Source organism: Lissotriton vulgaris, chromosome 2_1 (genome assembly GCF_964263255.1).
Source record: "Lissotriton vulgaris chromosome 2_1, aLisVul1.2, whole genome shotgun sequence".
In the NCBI taxonomy this organism is placed as follows: Eukaryota; Metazoa; Chordata; class Amphibia; order Caudata; family Salamandridae; genus Lissotriton; species Lissotriton vulgaris.
Genome location: NC_141687.1, coordinates 528,552,132 through 528,569,398, shown reverse-complemented (window position 1 = coordinate 528,569,398; position 17,267 = coordinate 528,552,132). Strand labels below are relative to the sequence as shown.

General features: G+C 44.9%; 1 protein-coding gene across 1 annotated transcript in view; it reads right to left on the bottom strand.

Annotated features, from left to right (window-relative positions):
• TYW5 (tRNA-yW synthesizing protein 5) overlaps positions 1-17,267 on the bottom strand; it is a 167,406-nt gene that overhangs the window by 24,871 nt on the left and 125,268 nt on the right. The gene's annotated exons all lie outside the window — the stretch shown is intronic.

Below are 17,267 nucleotides of genomic sequence, written 5' to 3'. Positions count from 1 at the left end.
TTTGCATCGCGCTTTCACTTAAAGTGAAAGCGCGATGCAAAAATAAACAGCGGGAATGGCGAGCGCTTGTCTGGTTAGGTTCAGGAACTGTTCTAGTGCTGGCTCCTCATTAAACAACTTGAATGCAAACCCCCCAAAAAACAAGAGCCATAACCTTTTCTGCTCATTCTGTTTGTTTACATTTTCTAACCTTAATTCCTAGGTATTCTAGACCTTTGCGTCATCAGTTCCGGTTTTGCTCAGACAGTACGTAACGTAAAAAATTGTGAAAATAGCCTGTGCATAATGCAATTTTTTTTAGTAAAACTATATCTGTCTTTGAAACACCTTGCAGCGTGAACTGTCTAAATATAGGCTGGAAATAAATGGCCCATTGTGCGACTGTTCACTCTGACAGCTGCTTTTATGGGCGATATGAAGGTAAACAGTTATGAGCTAAAGCCCATCCTTACTTATGCGCAATTAACTCCACAATTTTCCTTGCTGACTGGATTTGTCCAGTTTCTCTGTTACCGTCTGATTCTTTGCTGCTTGTGACCCCGCGCCTCTCGATGAACTCCTTGCACTGCTTGCTATATAATACTTCCAACTGAGAACTCCGCCAAAGGCTCTTAATGCCTGCTAGCAATGGTGTCGCCCTCCTGACAGGCTGGTTTGATAAATTTGGAGATCTCAGTGTCTCTGACCCAAAGCTTGCCTGTATGTTTGTTTCCTTCCTCGGCTGCATGTGTCGTGCTGACTGTGCTATGTGAGATCAGGCTGAGTGTGGAATGTTCAGGAACGTTTTAAAAACAATAGATTCTTCAGGAACGTTTTAAAAACAATAGATTCTGGAAAGTTCCATTCAGTTGTGAAGTGTCAGTTTAGAGCAACGACAATCCAGGAACACCAGGGAGTACTTATATACACAGCAAGGAACACCTAATACAGAAACTACCTTCCTGTCCCCAGTGGGCCACCAGGTAAGTAGCAATGAGTGGAGCCAACCTCGGATCACCTCGTGGGATCTTAGGTAGTGGCTGCAGTTAGTGGAGATTTTCTGCTGTAAACCTAAGGATTTCAAGGCCAAGTAAGTTTGTAGGGCAAGGCCTCTGTGAGTAGAGCTGATACTAGTTTAACATGTACTGCTTCTGCAATAAGAAGACTAACTGCGGTGTCCTTCTCCAGCAAAGCCTTGAGTGTAATCGGTGCCTTTCAATACCTTTAAGTTAATGGCCACCTTGTGAGCAGCCAGTCAGAGGTTACAAAGCTATGGGACTGAAGTGTTGAGAGTAGATATGCTCTTGGTCTTGGAGCACTTTACTGGTGCAAGGCCTTGTGTGTAAAGAGGCTCCATGCAATCAGTCTGTGGAGTACAAAGTCCGTTTTGAGGGGAGAATGGTGGTGTGTAAAGCTATCCTGGGATGTCACGAAGGCCCTGGGCAGGAGCTCCCAATGCAAGGAATCGGTTTTAGATGTGCAGGGCAGTTTGTGAGTAAAATCTAATTAGACCCAGGGTGACTTTATCTTTTCTTCCCTTTCTCTTCTTCAATTCCACAAGTACTCATGATTTATTTCGATAGTAGCTCTTCCTCTTAGTGCATATTCCACAGTTCTCGCATATATAGTGCCAGCAAACATATGACATCACCGCACTGGACTTTTTGTTTTAACATAGGCCGTATGTGTACTCCTTTAAATAATATAGCCACAAACTGAGATGTAATCCAAAATCACTAAAATAATTGTATAACTGCAACAGTGCTTGTTCATGCACCCTATGTTATGATATAATGAAACCTACCCTTGCAGTCTGTGGAAAGCCCTTCCCACCTTTTGTTATAATACCTGCACTCTGGGAAGAGCAAAATAAAAAATAATCGAATATACATGAATACTGAGTGAAAAGTTACAAAGTGTATGAAATGCCGAGTGGGCTCAACACTTGTTAAAGTAAGTAAGGCTCTGTAGAGGACCTCTTTCCTTTTTCCCGTGCTCCCTGGTCTTGTTCTTCATTCCTTTTATCCTTCTGTGCTCTCGCTGTCATTACTCTCCCCTTTGACTTGGTGTCTTTTACAACCCTCGGTTGCTATTCTGATTTTTGAACTATCATCTGTGTACTTGCCCCTATGCTTTGGGTTCTCTTTGAGCTCTCAATTGATACCTCTGTGTTCTCTGATTTCTTGCATTTCTCTTCTGTCCATCTCCTCTCTGGGTTCTCGTAAATCTGCTCTTCACCCTGTGATATGGGGCATATGCCACCCACTCCTCCTAGTTTGGGCTCTCATTCCTTTCAGTTTGTTGGCCTCATGGTAGCCAAGCCCCTCCCTCCTCCTCCTCTTTGATGTAGGGGTGCTGTCACTCATTTAACCCATTATCTGGTATTTCTTTCAACTCTCTGGATCTTCTATAATGCCTCCATTAGTCTTCCGATCTGGAATCTCTTTCATCCTTTTTTCCGACAGTGATATATAGTCTTTTTTCGCATCTTGACAACGAGCTAGCATTTCTCATTACTCGTCACATGACACTGGGCAATATCCTAGCACTATGGTCGCATAGCAGGGTCCTTTCTGAAAGACAGGCACACTTTGAGGCAAATCAATCAAATGTCAGTAATAACTCTGAAAGGCTGATAGAACTAGGGATAGTCAGTCATGTGCCATCATCTCTGTAAAATGCCAATTGGGGATGGTTAAAGATCGGTTAAGTGGCAGATGTGCCTACTGAAGCCCATTAGGGCTATAACAATGGTTGACAGATTATTAAAACTTAGATTAGTTAGTCACATACAACCATTATCCCTGGAAGACCGGCTGGGCTGCGAAAGATTCATTCATACATCAATCCTTCTCCAGGAAGGGTCAATGAGTTGAGGAAGAGTCAGTCACATCCCACGTACCTTCATACAGTTGACTGACTCCGATCCAACACTACTGCATTACATGATATTAAAAATTAACTATGCAATAATTTTGGGAAAAAAATAACCTAAAATATATATTTTACTCCTAAATGTAAACATTTTAGGGAAACCAGGTTCAGTAGATTTTGTGGGTATATTTTTTAAGTTAATAGACGTGTTTAAAGTGGCAATTTGTTGTTTTGTCTATCCCTGCAATTGCCATTTCCCTGGTGGTGTCATGTTGCTTCGGCATTTCTCTGGACTGGCCCTTTTATATCTTTTCCTATCCATCAAGTGTGCACCTATGGTCATTGATCTTTTTGTGATCATTACTTTTAATCTATAGTGGTTCACAAAGTGGTCTGTCCTTTTTATTTGCCTTTTTCTTTGTCCATAAGTCAGTGTCTTTCAGATTCCCTCTGATCATTCGGCTATCTTTGAATTGGTCTATTTCTCCCCTTACTCTTTTTTTGAAGGGGGCACCTCTGTTCATCTCTGCATTTCTATGAAGAGATCTTCTTTGGCCAATGCCATTTCTTTGAAAAGGTCAACTGTTTTTTTTTTGCTCTTGTGTTAAAGTGGTTGCATCTTATTGATAACCTTCCTAAAAGTGTTCACTCTTGGCATTTCACCTTCTCTAGAAGGATCGAATTTGACCAGTAGCCATCCTCTGAAGTGGCCACCTTTTCCTGGAGTGGTTACGCTGGCCAGTGTCCTATATTTGAAGGAGGAGTTGGACAGTGTGTCATTGTCATTTCTCTGAATGTTTAACCTCCTAACAATTGCCTTTCTTTTGAGGGTTCCATCGGTTAATTGCCTTTCTTTGTTGGGAAAGGCCTTCAACTGGAGCCTTTGCTCTTTTTACAGAACGGGTTTCACTTAGTCATTGACCATCATCTGTGGGAGACCACTTTGGCAATTCATTGGCATTCCGGAGAACAGGTACTTCTGTTCACTAGAATTTTTTCCAGAGGGCCACCTATGGTCATTGCAGTTTCTTTTTATGGACTGTTTATGACAATTGCCTATTATTTGGTGGTGATCTCTGATAATTTTCCTTTTTATGAAAGGTTGAGCGCTGATCATTGGTGTTTCTCTGGGGGTCACCTCTGCTTATTGGTTGTCCTTGAAAGTGTTTTGATTGATCAGAGGTTCTTTTCTAGATTGATCACCTCTAGCCTCTGGTGGCTGTTAAATGGGTGAGGTTTAGTGATTTTTATAGCAAACTTTATCTTGCCTCATTGGCATTCTTATTTTTAAATATTTTTTATCCTCGTCACCTTCAGTCTGATAGCAATTTCACCCTACCACAAAGCCATTCCGAACCTTTGCTTTCAGGGGTGGGTTCTCAGGCAGTCACGCTCTTTGAACATTGGCCTTCATTGGCATAGTAGGTGTTTTAATCTTTGCTCGTTGGCATTCCTCTAGAACAGTTACCTTTGACCATTATTCTTGTTTTTTTTTTGGTGAAGGTGGAAGGGTTGTTATCCCTTCTCTGGAGGATCCGTCTCTAGTTCTTTCCTTATTTGGTCTTTTGGTTATCTATGAAGGTGTCACCTCTCTTTATTGGCCATTTCCTGGATAGAATGCCTCTGGTCTGCATTCCTTTTATGAAGGGACCACCACTTGTCATTGTTCCGAGACCAGGTTAGTTTTAGTTAATGGTCTTTTTCTGAAGAGGTGTACGTTCATCATTGACCTGGCAGCTGGTTGGAGAAATGGCTTTTGCAAATCAGGGTCCAACAAAATATAAAGTTGTCTCTTTGCTGATCATTTAGTAATAGTGACAAGTTCCAGCTAATTCTGAAAGTCTTTGTGGTGGTACTATAAATAAAAAGTAATCTTGGACAGTCATAATTCAAATAACATCACTAGCAAACAAGTTAATCGAAAAATTGTCTCCATTTACTCACTAAACATTATTACTACCAACATTTCGCTGTACCTTACTATAGAAACTAAAACTTGAAAACAGTTGGGAAATGTCCTCATTGGAGAAATACATTCAGTCTAAAGATACATTGGTTTTATTGACTAGAGAAGTGTAGATTTTGACTGCTCATTAATGCAGCTAACTATGAATTTGAATGTTCCCAACCAAAGAAACATATATTCTCAAAATAAATGTATTTCATGGATTGTAAAAATGGCTGCATTTTTAATACAGGTGAATATCTTTGACGGTACAAATATTTTATGCACATGTGAATCTCATAGAAACACAGGTACTCTAACTACTGGTGAACATCACAAACTATAAAAACGTACACTCTGACTAGGCCATTAGACTTAATATAGAAGCATACATTCATACATATATATGCCTCTTTCTTACATCAGAAACATATACATGCCTAGTAAACGAACCTGTGAAAAAACATTCATACTTACCAATACCGTCCCCACAAAGTCGAGAATAACTGGTGGTTCTAGACCCAAATGAGGGCTCTGTCCCGAAGGCACCACCCACATTGATGCCCATGTTTGCCAAATCCTTTCCCATTTGTTTGGGCCCCCTCTGCTAAACATGTTTTTCAGTCTGTGAGCACCAGTCCACTATGAAGTCGCCCGTGTCCTCCTCCCATTTTGTCTTAAGGAGGTATTATTCATAATTTTTTATAAGTGAGATAGAGAGATTTTTGCTTGGTTGCCTTAATTGTAGATGTCTGAATGGCTCAGAGTCCGTCAGGGTGAATTCACCTAGAAGGTCCTCTAATGGGTTAGGCCACCCTTGCTCCACACGTCCCCCAGTTTTCTGGGGCCAATTATGTCACATTTTGTAGGGTTCCCACCTCCTGTAGCGTATCACTGTCCCACAGTGGGGTTTCCCTGGCAGTGGGGTTTCCCTGGGCAGTATCCCATTTTAAACGTCACACCCAATAGTTACAATTAATCCTTTACAGATCGTATTCACAAATCGATTAGGCAAAATAAGCGGACTCGAATTGATGTAAAATTAAATATGTACAAATCTGAGTAGGTTTGTTTTAATAATTGATATCTTTGTTTTTCTTTCAAAGTCACACTAAAACTGCCACCCACCACACGTTTTGTCCCATACCAAGTGTACTTTTTCAAACTCAGGCAAGTGTAGAACAAGCATTTGCAATGCAATAGGTCTCGCATTTATGCGAGGTTAAGCTACTGGCATTGTAAATGACAATGCCTTTTATTTATGTTTTGAAAACAAAAATAAAAGGCATTGTCATTTGCAATGTCGATAGCTCAAGCTCGCGCAAATGCGAGACCTATTGCATTGCAAATGCTTGTTATAATTTGCACCTGGTCCCCAAAGCAAATAAGTTCCAGAATATATTACATAGTACAATGTAGGCATTTATTCATGCAGACAACTTTGGAAGTCAGTATGATTCTCAAGTGTTTGCATAAAATAAATAAAAGAAACAACAATGGACCTACAAAGAAGACATTTTAAAATGAAGGAGCAGCATGACTCCTAAAGTTTGTGCAATCTTGTGTATTCCTGCTGCGTAAAGAAATAAAATATCAGAACTCTTCATTCTTGATACTGTCAACGGAATTAGTAAAGAAGCAGCTGTAGTTCTTTAAAGGTGCTGACAAAAGGGCCAATGTCTGCGCTACTTCACAATAGGCTAACAGTTGCACAATACCACCCACCCATGGAGAAGGATAGCCACTTACCACATAGTCTGACCCACAACAATCCAGCCAAAGGGACTAATGACATCATTCCTTCCTACGACATTGTTTAAACCACTGTATCTCTTAAGGTCTTATGCTGAAACGTAGCAGGTGTTAAATTTAAACTCAAACATGCTGATTGCTTAAATTATAATACTGATCATGGCATTTTATGTATGCAGGAGACTTGGTCCATTTTTTATATAGACGGTTTTACCTCATTTGCACAGATGCCAATCTGTCCTCACGGATTAGAGCGAAGGGAGGCTTAGCTGCCCTCATCTTTACCACCGTTCCTGGTATGATGTTAAATACTTTTATGAAATTTCCTTTTCATCAATTCATGCTACTTGACTGTTAGCAATAGCAGGAAGGAATATGCTACTTACCAGTATGCATCGGTTCTTGGCATGTAGGGCTGCTGACATTCATATCTGTGCATAGATTGCCACCTAGTGTTGGGTCCGGATGATTGCACATTGTTGTCCTGGAAGAGTCTTCGAAGTATCACAAGATAGGTGGCTCCTTCCACGGACTACAGTGCGCATGGTCATCCTGTCCATCCTCATGTGGGCTGTTGAATTCATATCTGTGCATAGAATGTATAGCAGTGTCCCCCCTAGCGGTGGTTGCCTGTGCCAGCTGCAGCAGCCTGAAAAGAGTCCTGAGTACAGCCTGGCCTACAGCTGCTTGCTGTTTGGAGTGTAAATCTACGCAGTAGTGTTTGGTAAATGTATGTATGGTAGTCCATGTGGCTGCTCTACATATGTCTTCTAGAGGAATGTTTCCTAGGAAAGCCATGGATGCCCCCAATTTGCGTGTGGAATGCTTTCTTGGGGGAACTGCTAATGTGCGTTTAGCTTTTTGATAACAAATTTGTATGCACTTAACAATCCATCTGGCTATACCTGATTTGGAAATGGGGTTGCCCTTGTGCTGTGGTGAGAAGGCAACAAACAGTTGTTTAGTCTTCCTGAAGGGTTTTGTCCTGTCTATATAGTACAGGAGAGCTCTTTTAACGTCTACGGTATGTAGAGCTCTTTCTGCCACTGAATCTGGATTTGGGAAGAACACTGGCAGTTCGATAGTCCGATTGATGTGAAATTGGGATACTACTTTCGGCTTGAATTTAGGGTTTGTACGCAGTACTACTCTATTTGCATGAATTTGTATGAATAGCTCCTGAATAGTGAGGGCTTGTAGCTCACTAACCCTTCTTAGTGAAGTAATTGCCCTAGGAAGGCCACTTTCCATGTTAGGAACTGTATCTCACATGAGTGTAGAGGTTCAAAAGGTGGTCCCATCAGTCTGGTTAGAACCACGATTAAGTTCCAGACAGGTGAAGGTGGGTGTCTTGGAGGAATCAGACATTTGAGTCCCTCCATAAAGGCTTTAATAACCGGAACCCTGAAGAGTGAAAGGTGTTGCCTGTTTTGAAGATAAGCTGCCACCGCAGCTAAGTGTATGCGGATGGAGCTATAGGCCAGATTGCATCTATGCAAATGTACCAGGTAACAAATGATGTTTTGAGTAGATGCATCCAGCGGGTTTATGTCATTATTGGTACAATATATGACAAACCGTTTCCATTTCGCCGCATAGCAAGCTCTGGTTGTGGGTCTCCTTGCCTCCTTGATAATGTTCATACAGTCAGGAGGCAAGTTTAGGTAACCAAACTCTATGACTTCAGGAGCCAGATCGCAAGGTTCAACTGTTGCGGATCTGGGTGCTGAATGTCTCCATGGCTCTGCGTTAAAAGACGGGGAGTTAATCGCAGCCTTTGATGAGGCACCACAGAAAGTTCTATGAACGTGGTGTACCACGGTTGCCTCGCCCACGTTGGAGCAACTAGGATGAGTGTCATGGAGTGTTGTCGTAGTTTGCGTGCCACTAGTGGTATGAGCGTGGCTGGGGGAAAAGCGTACGCAAACCTGCCTGACCAGTTCATCTATATCGCATTGCCCTGAGACTGCGGATGTGGAAACCTGGCGGCGAAGCTTCGGCATTTTGCGTTTTTCCTTGTGGCGAACAGGTCTATCTCTGGGTGACCCCACTGCTGGAAGTACGGGTGCAGCACCGAGGGATGAATCTCCCACTCGTGCATCTGGTGGCTGTGTCTGCTGAGCAGATCCGCCATTTGGTTGTCTCTGTCTGGGAGGTGTTCCGCCATGAGGAAGATGTTACTCTGAATGGCCCACTTCCACATGCTTTGCGCTAGATGTGATAACTGTGGAGAGTTGTCCCTCCCTGCTTCTCAATGTAGTACATGGCAGTCATGTTGTCCGTCCGGATCAACACGACTTTGTTGCACAGGTGTACTTTGAAGGCCTTCATCGCCATGAAGATTGCCATCAGTTCTAGCAGGTTGATATGCATTTTCCTCTGCTGTGTTGTCCATAGTCCCTGCACCGTGTAATGGAGGACATGCGCTCCCCAGCCCAGGAGAGATGTGTCCGTTGTCAGCACTATTTGTGGAACAGGCTCTTGGAACGGTCGTCCCCTGCAAAGGTCTTGTGGGTTCCACCAATGCAGAGAGTGATATGCACGACCGGTCACCAACACTAGGTCTTTCAACTGTCCTTGAGCCTGGTTCCACTGCCGTGCTAAGCATTCCTGAAGCGGACGCATGTGTAGCCTCGCGTGAGGGACTATGAAGATGCAGGAGGCTATCATGCCTATCAACTGAATGAAAACTCGTGCTGGCAGCGAGTGTTGGGGCCTGAACTTCTGAATCAACAACTGAATACCGCTGATTCTTGCTGAGTTTGGCTGTGCTTTTGCTACCAGCGTGTCTATAGTCGCTCCTAGGTACTGTTGTACGTGAGCGGGTTGGAGATGAGACTTTGCGTAGTTTAGTGAGAATCCGAGGCTGTGTAGGAGGTGAATAGTGCGCAACATGTGGCTGGCACATTGCTGGGCCGACTTCGCCTGAACCAGCAAGTCGTCCAGATAGGGGTAGACGTGGACATGGTTTCTCCTTAGGTGCACTGCCACTGTCGCCAAGCACTTGGTAAACACCCTAGGTGCTGTTGTCACCCCAAAGGGTAGGACCTTGAACTGATAGTGCTGGTTTTGTATGGTGAATCTGAGATACTTCCTGTGTGCAGGATGTATTGGTATGTGGAAGTACGCGTCCTCTAGGTCTAGCGTTGCGAGGAAATCTCCCTGACTGAGCAATGGTAGAACCTGCTGTAAAGTAAGCATGTGAAGTGTTCTGACAAGATGTATTGGTTTAGGGGCCTGAGGTCCAGCATTGGCCTGAGAGACCCGTCCTTTTTGGGGATTAAGAAGTACAGCGAGTATACCCCTGTACCTTGTTCCTGTATAGGGACGAGTTCTATGGCCCCTTTTTGTAGCATACTGATGACTTCTTGCTGCAATAAGTCTATGTGCTCTGCTGACATAGGACGGTGTTTTGGGGGTATGTTGGGTGGACGGGAGGTTAGCTCTAGACAATAGCCGTACTGAATAAGTTGTCTCACCCACCTGTCTGTGGTAATGCTCTCCCAGACTGGCAGGAACTGTTGTAATCTCCCCCCGATCGGTGTTATATGGTCCGGGGGCAGTGACAAGGCGTCACTGTTTAGTATTGGCGGAGGATCTGGTGTTGTTATTCCCCCTGCCCTTGCTGCTGTTTCCATGGTAGCCACCTCCATTATTCTTATTGTAGGTGGTTTGCTTGCTGCTTTTATTGTACGTGGACTGTTGTGATGCCTGGCGTCGTGTAGCTCCTCTGTTACTGGAGCGACGAAAAGAACCTCCTCTAAATTGTTGGGACTGGAGGGCACCCATGGATTTGGCCGTGTCAGTGTCTTTTTTAATCTTTTCTAAGATTGTGTCCACATCAGGACCAAAAAGAAAATCTGGGTTCACAGGCTGGTTCAGTAATGTGGTCTGGATCTCAGGTTTGAATCCCGAGATGCGCAACCAAGCATGCCTCCTGAGCATGGCGCTTGTGTTGATGGCCCTTGCTGCAGTGTCTGCTACGTCTAGTGAACACTTAATGGATGCGTTGGTAATGAGTTTACCCTCCTGTATTAGCATCTCTGCTCCCTCCTTGTAGGGCTCTGGCAAATGTTGTAGCAGTTGCCCTATCATATCTGGCTAATAGGGCCTGTGTATTTGAAATCCTTATTTATTTATTTTATTAATTTTTTTGCATTTGTAATGCGCACAGATACCCACAAAGGGTTTCCCGGCGCCAGGACTCAGAAACCAGCAACACAGAAAGCAAAACGACCAGAGGCCACCATTATTTATTTGTTGAAAAGCCAGGTTTTAACGCTTTTCTTAAAGCTGGCGAAGTTTTCCTCCTTTCGTAGAGCTGGGGGAAGGGAGTTCCAGAGGACTGGTCCCAGATAGGAAAAGGATCTCCCTCCCACTCTGGCCAGTTTAAATCTGGGTACCACAAAGTTTGCTGCATTAGAGGAACGGAGGTTACGTGCAGGAGAGTAGGGCCTAACTAATTTTTGCAAATACGTTGGTGCGGTTCCTGCCTTTATTTTAAACATATAGCTCAGGGCTTTGAACCGAACCCGGTTCTCCATCCTGAGCCAATGCAGGTCCTTAAGGTGCTTAGAAATCCTTGCTGTCCTGGGGATTTTACACAGCAACCTGGCTGCGGAGTTCTGGACTAGCTGAAGCCGCCTGATCACGGCTAAGTTGGAACCCAGGTAAAGAATGTTACCGTAGTCAAGCCGAGATGTAATAAGGGCATTGACTACGGTCTTCTGGGTATCCACAGGCAACATCCAGATAATCTTCCGCAGCCATTTAAGGATAGTAAAGCAAGTCCCAGTCACTTTGTTGACCTGCTGTTTCATCGATAGTGTGTCATCGATGTGCACCCCTAAGTTCCTGACATGAGTAGCTGGAATAGGAAAGGCGCCCAGGGATGGCGGCCAGTGAATATCCTGCCAAAGATTTCTGTTTTTACCTAAGAGAAGGATCTCCGTCTTCTCCCCATTGAGCTTCAGCTGGTTCGTTGACATCCAGCTGAAGACTTCATGAAGACCCAGTTTCAACACAGAGGGGGATGAATGATCCGAATTGGTGAGGGAAAAAATAATCTGCGAATCATCCGCATAGGTCATAAGTTCTAAACCAACTCGCTCTGCTAGATCGGCGAGAGGGCGGAGATACAGATTAAAAAATAACAGACTCAAAATTGAGCCCTGAGGCACACCATGGGGCGAAACAAAGGTGTCTGACTGAGCCTGTGAAGACAAGATCTGAAACGTCCGGTTGCACAAATAGGATTTAATCCAGTCCAGCGCTGCCCCTCCGACACCATCCTCACTCAGCCTGATGAGCAGTCTGTCGTGTGAGATGGTGTCGAAGGCTGCACTTAGATCGAGCAAGACAAGTGCAACCGTTTGCCCCTCGTCCAAGAGCCCCCCGATCTTCTCGGTGACTCCCAGGAGGGCGGACTCGGTGGAATGACCAGCCCTGAAACCTGACTGGGAGAAGTGGAGTAGATGGTTATTCTCCGTAAATGTGGTAAGTACACCGTGAATGTGTTTCTCCAAAATATTTGAGAAAGCAGGCAGCAGGGAGATGGGGCGATAGTTGGCCAACACTTCAGGGTCAGCAGAAGGCTTCTTCAGCAAAGGGCTGACCATGGCTTGCTTCCAGGACGCTGGGACTTTTGCCAGATGAATAGAGGCATTTAATGTCTCAGAAATGATCTTCAAAGCACAGTCGACAAGTTGGCTCAGAATGCTAATAGGGAGAGGGTCACCAGGAGAGCCTGACTTGATAGAAATAGCCAAGGATTTCAAGGTTTCCAAGGTAATAGGTGGCCAGGAATCCAGCCGGCATCCTACTGATGTAACTGGAAGCGGAACATCTCTGTCATCCCTCAGCGGGGGGGTTAATGTTGGCAATAATGGTCTCAATTTTTTCCACAAAATAGGTGGCAAGATCTTGACATTTTTGGGTGGTAAGGGGGGGGTGCAGCAGCCATAGAATTAGCTCCAGCTAGTTCCTTGACTGTATTAAAAAGAGTCTGTGCTTTGTTAGCAGCAGTATTAATAGTCTCTTTTACATAACAGGCTTTGGCTCTCGTACAGGCCGAGTGATAGAGGTTTCTAGCCTTACGGTAGATCTCTTTTTTTTGAGGGTCGTAGTGTTTGCGCCATTTTCGTTCGAGTGCCTTACACTTAGTTTTTTCTAATTTGAGATCCTCAGTATACCAGGGAGCCGGTGGGCGATGTACATTCCCTCTACACCTGGCAACAGGTAGACAAGTGTCAACTGCCCTCTCCAACCATGTATGGGTTTCCAACGCATTTTTCTCCATATCACTGCCCAGAACAGGGGGGGATTTCTTTAGTGCGTTCTGCAGCTCAGACAGGTCCAACCTTTTCCAATTCCTCATAAGGATCGGAGGCCGGGTGGAGCATGGCTCCATGGGTTCGCTAAGGGTAATACTAAAGAGAGTAAGAAAATGGTCAGACCAAAAAATGGGGTCAGTTTTAAGCCATTTTAACTCCTGCCTATTAGATATAATGGGGTCCAACAAATGTCCCGCTTTATGAGTAGGGCCCACGTTTCGCAGTGTCATATTCAGAGCAGTAAAATCCTCCAGGAGGTTCACAGCTGTACTATTTGACTTGTCCTCTAAATGGAGATTTAAATCCCCCAGTACAGTCAGGTTTTGGGCGTTAAGAAAATAAGGCGAAATGAAATTAGCCAAATTCGCAGCCCAAGCATTACTGTTTCAAGGTGGACGATAAATTAAAAAACCAGAAAACATAAAATTTGGATTTAATGAAATTTAAAAAAATGCTGCTTCGCATCCAGGAATGTTAACCAAGTCAAGGTCACATTTAAAATCCCTGTTGAAAATCACGGCAATACCACCTCCAACGTGTTTCACTCTATCTACCCTAGCAATAGCATAGGTAGAGGGCAAGGCGGCGGCTACATCGGGACCTGCACATTCATGCAGCCAGGTCTCCGTTAAAAACACCGCACATGGTTTTTCTTCGACTAAGAGATGGAAAATGTCTAATTTGTGTTGGGGTAAAGATCTACAATTAACGGTATAAAAAGTGAAAACACAGGGGTTATGATCAGAGGATTGATTGGGTAACTTACGAATGTATGTACCCTCTAGGTGGGGCTGAACATTGGTTAGGGCAAAAGCACAATGGGGACATGCTTGTGTACCTGTTAGAGAAGGTTTTAGGGTGGTACATTTTCCGTTTCTACTAGGGCGCAGAGCCCTTAGCTGATCCACAGAGATCCTTCCTGCAGCAGCGTTTCCTGCCCCGTGACCCGGCCTGGCCCGGACGGGCACAGACGGGCTGGTCTTAGGCTCGTCTTTGGCGCAGTCCGAGGCGCCTACCCTGCGCGCCATCGTTGCGCGCTGGGGCCGCAGATATTAGCTGCTTGAGCAGCCACCCTTTTCCCAGAAGCTTCCAGCACTTTAGATTCTTTGTCTGTAGGAGGAGCATCACCCGTAGTCTGTGAATTGGCACGCTTACGGGCATTGGAGACAATCCAAGGAGTCTAACGGCAGCTGTCCCTTAAAATATGTAGGGTCCACAGGCGCCGGTCTGTATTTCCTTTCAATCCTGGGGTTAATAACCCTTGCTCTAGTGTTTTTTTTGAAGATGTCCCCAGCATGTTTAAGGACACCCTTTAGCATTGGCAAAGTTTTTACAGATTTCTCAGAAGAGGAGAAAGTGTCAAACAGGAAATCCTCTTCCACAGGGTCAGCAAGCATGTCCACATCATGATTCAGGGCCGCCCTTTCAATCAGAGCGTTGAACGCAGCTGTATCCTCTGTTGGTGAAGTTTTCACTGGATAAGAGGGAGTATCAGGAATAGTTTGTGATTCTGCCTGGTCAGCAGGGTCTGCCCAGGTTTGAGTCTGGTCATCCTGATCAGTGTTCATAGGATAATGCTATTGTTCCTCAACATCATAAACAATATCCTCTGTAGTGGGTGTGGGTGAATATGCCGAAGCGTCCTGGCCATAGTACTACACAGTTTCAAAAAGGACAGGTGAAGTTTCAGAATCCCTTTTCTTTTTGAGTGGAATTTTGTAAGATTCCAAGGTATTGTCAGATCTGATTTTCTTCTGATAAATTGTGAGTTTACCAGATTATGAGTCTATGTGTAACTTGGACTGGTCATCATAAGAGGGCTCCTGGTACACATCGTCCTCCTCTGAAGGATGGCTCAGTTTTCCCAATGACACTTGTTTAGGGGTTTCGACCCTAGGTGTCGGATTGAGCGCCTGGGGGCGTGCAGTCGGTGGTAGTCCGAATTTTATCGGTGTTTCCTTAGGGAGGCTGACCTTCTTCGGCGCCGGCATCGATGTAGGCCCGACCGACTTTGCCCTTTCGCCAGCAGTCTTTTGGGCGTGCACCGTCTTCGGTGTTTGCGGCGTCGGAGGCGCGCTCTTCTGTCTTGACTCGTCGTGGTCCTTCGAGGCGCTTTTGGTTTTCGACTCGAGGGCCTTGACAAGCTGGGGTCTTTCGACCTGATGCTTCGGATTGAGACCCTTGCGAGACTCAAGTCCCTTGTTGATGTCGCTGTCCATTGACGTCGAAGTCTTCGGCTCGACGTGCTTGGATTTAATGGCGGCCTTCAGCGCCCCGATCTTTGGTTCGTCACTCTTCGCTTTCGACCCCACAGGGGCGTCGACACCAGATTTTTTCGTCGACTCCGATGGGTTCGAGGCTTTCCACCCGAGGACTGTTTTTAGCACTTTCGGTTTCGCTATGTGCTCGATAACTTTCGGTTTCAGTTTGAGTATTGGAACCGATGGCTCATGTATTGTTTTCTTAGCCGGTCCTTGACGCGGGCGCTATAGAACGTTCTTCACGATCTCGGCTAAGGCCTTCTGGCGATGCCTCGACCTGAGCCTTTGGAAGTCCTTGAGTGTCTGTTTCGGGCCCAGTACCCACTGTTGGGTCTGGTTCATCGCTTGAGTCGTCATCAACGGCTCCGATGGGGGATACGTCGTCCCTTACCTCGACGTCGTTTTCCAAATCGACGTGGTCTTCGTCTTCTTCATAATAGTCGGAGCCGTGCTCTGAACTGGGATCCGACTGCTGATCCGGATCCTCCGCGTCGACGATCTCACCGTTGTCCTCATCGAATATGTTCACCGGGTCGGGCGCTGGCTTCGACATCGTTTGCCTCGCTGCACGTCAGAGTCTAAGCGTCTTCTTCGACCTGAATCGAGCACAGACTAGACAGTTGTTCTCGTCGTGTTCCGGTGATAAACACTTGTTGCACACCGGGTGTACATCGATGTGCGGGTACTTGGAGTTACAAAGGGGGCATCGTTTGAACAGGCTCCGTTCCATCGACGATCAGGCCTCCGGTGTCGAAAAGGCCAAGCGGCACTTCTTGACGTCTTGCTCAAGAAAACTGGAACAAGAACTCGGCACCGATCGAAACAATACCGACGACCCCAAAGGCCTTTTGGCCTTTTAGAAGTTTCCCAACTTGAGTAAAGAAAAGTACATCCGAACCCAATGGCGGAAAAAAACAGTCTGAGGATGGACAGGATGCCCATGTGCACTGTAGTCCGGGGGAGGAGCCACCTATCTTGTGATACTTCGAAGACTCTCCCAGGACAACAATGTGCAATCATCCGGACCCAACACTAGGCGGCGATCTATGCACAGATATGAATTCAGCAGCCCACATGCCTCGAACACATCATTATAATAACATATTTGATGGCACAAATGTTACTGTTATTGTGGGCCTTGAAAAAGACTAACTGGTTTACTGGCCCTTATGTGGGGGATCTTCAGGTGGTTTGGCTAGGGAATTTTAATTTCTCCCTGCTGAAGATGTTTGTGGTTTTAAAAAACTCAGTAGGGGACAACCTTACTCACTTCTCCCAAAATACCAGGAGCCAATAAATAATGTAATTATGAAATATAACTTTTAGTACACTACTACATCGTTGCGCCCCCACCCGGCTACTTTTGTGGGCCATGGTTCAGGTACGACCATCAACTTTATTTTGGTCATGGAAGACTTAAACACTGGGTTTCTAATTTTAAGGTGACCCTATGCACATGAAAAGACCCTAATGAATTATCGACTGAACTTCTAGTTAGTGGGATGGGAAAATAAAAGCTGCTATGGCTTGCCAAGGTTTGGAGGTGGGGAAGCACCCTTAAATGGCATTTGATCAATTCAGAGAAATTTGTTTCCATGGTTATTTATGAAAGCAAGGTTAACCGGGATGAATGATTAGATGACAGTGCTGGTGGAGAATCTATTATACATTCTTAGGGAGTTCTGTAAAAAAAATATATCTACAATGCTCCGATTAAACGTCCCTCTAAAGGCAATGTCAAACCACTTGGTTGGTTTGATTCTGCCTTTTCAAGGGCTCACCAAGCTTTACAAATGTCACTAAACGCTGTCCCTAGAAATGTGGAGCTTATGAAAAGTTGCAGGATCCTTCATAATACCTTGGCAAAAAAAGAAAAGCGCCATTAAAGAGGCGTTGGTAGCACTATGCAAAGTGAGCAACAACAAGGACTGTACTTTCTTTTAAAACGCCATTAATTCTTCTCTCTTTAAGGATGTTCAGCACCGAGTATTGAAACATAAATTCCACCCAATAAATGGGTAAAACATTTTCTCCACATTTATCATTCCAAAACAGATACTGTAGTGGTTGCTTTACTCAGTGCAAGGTTAGCAGTGGACAACACCATCTCTGGACAGAGTGTGA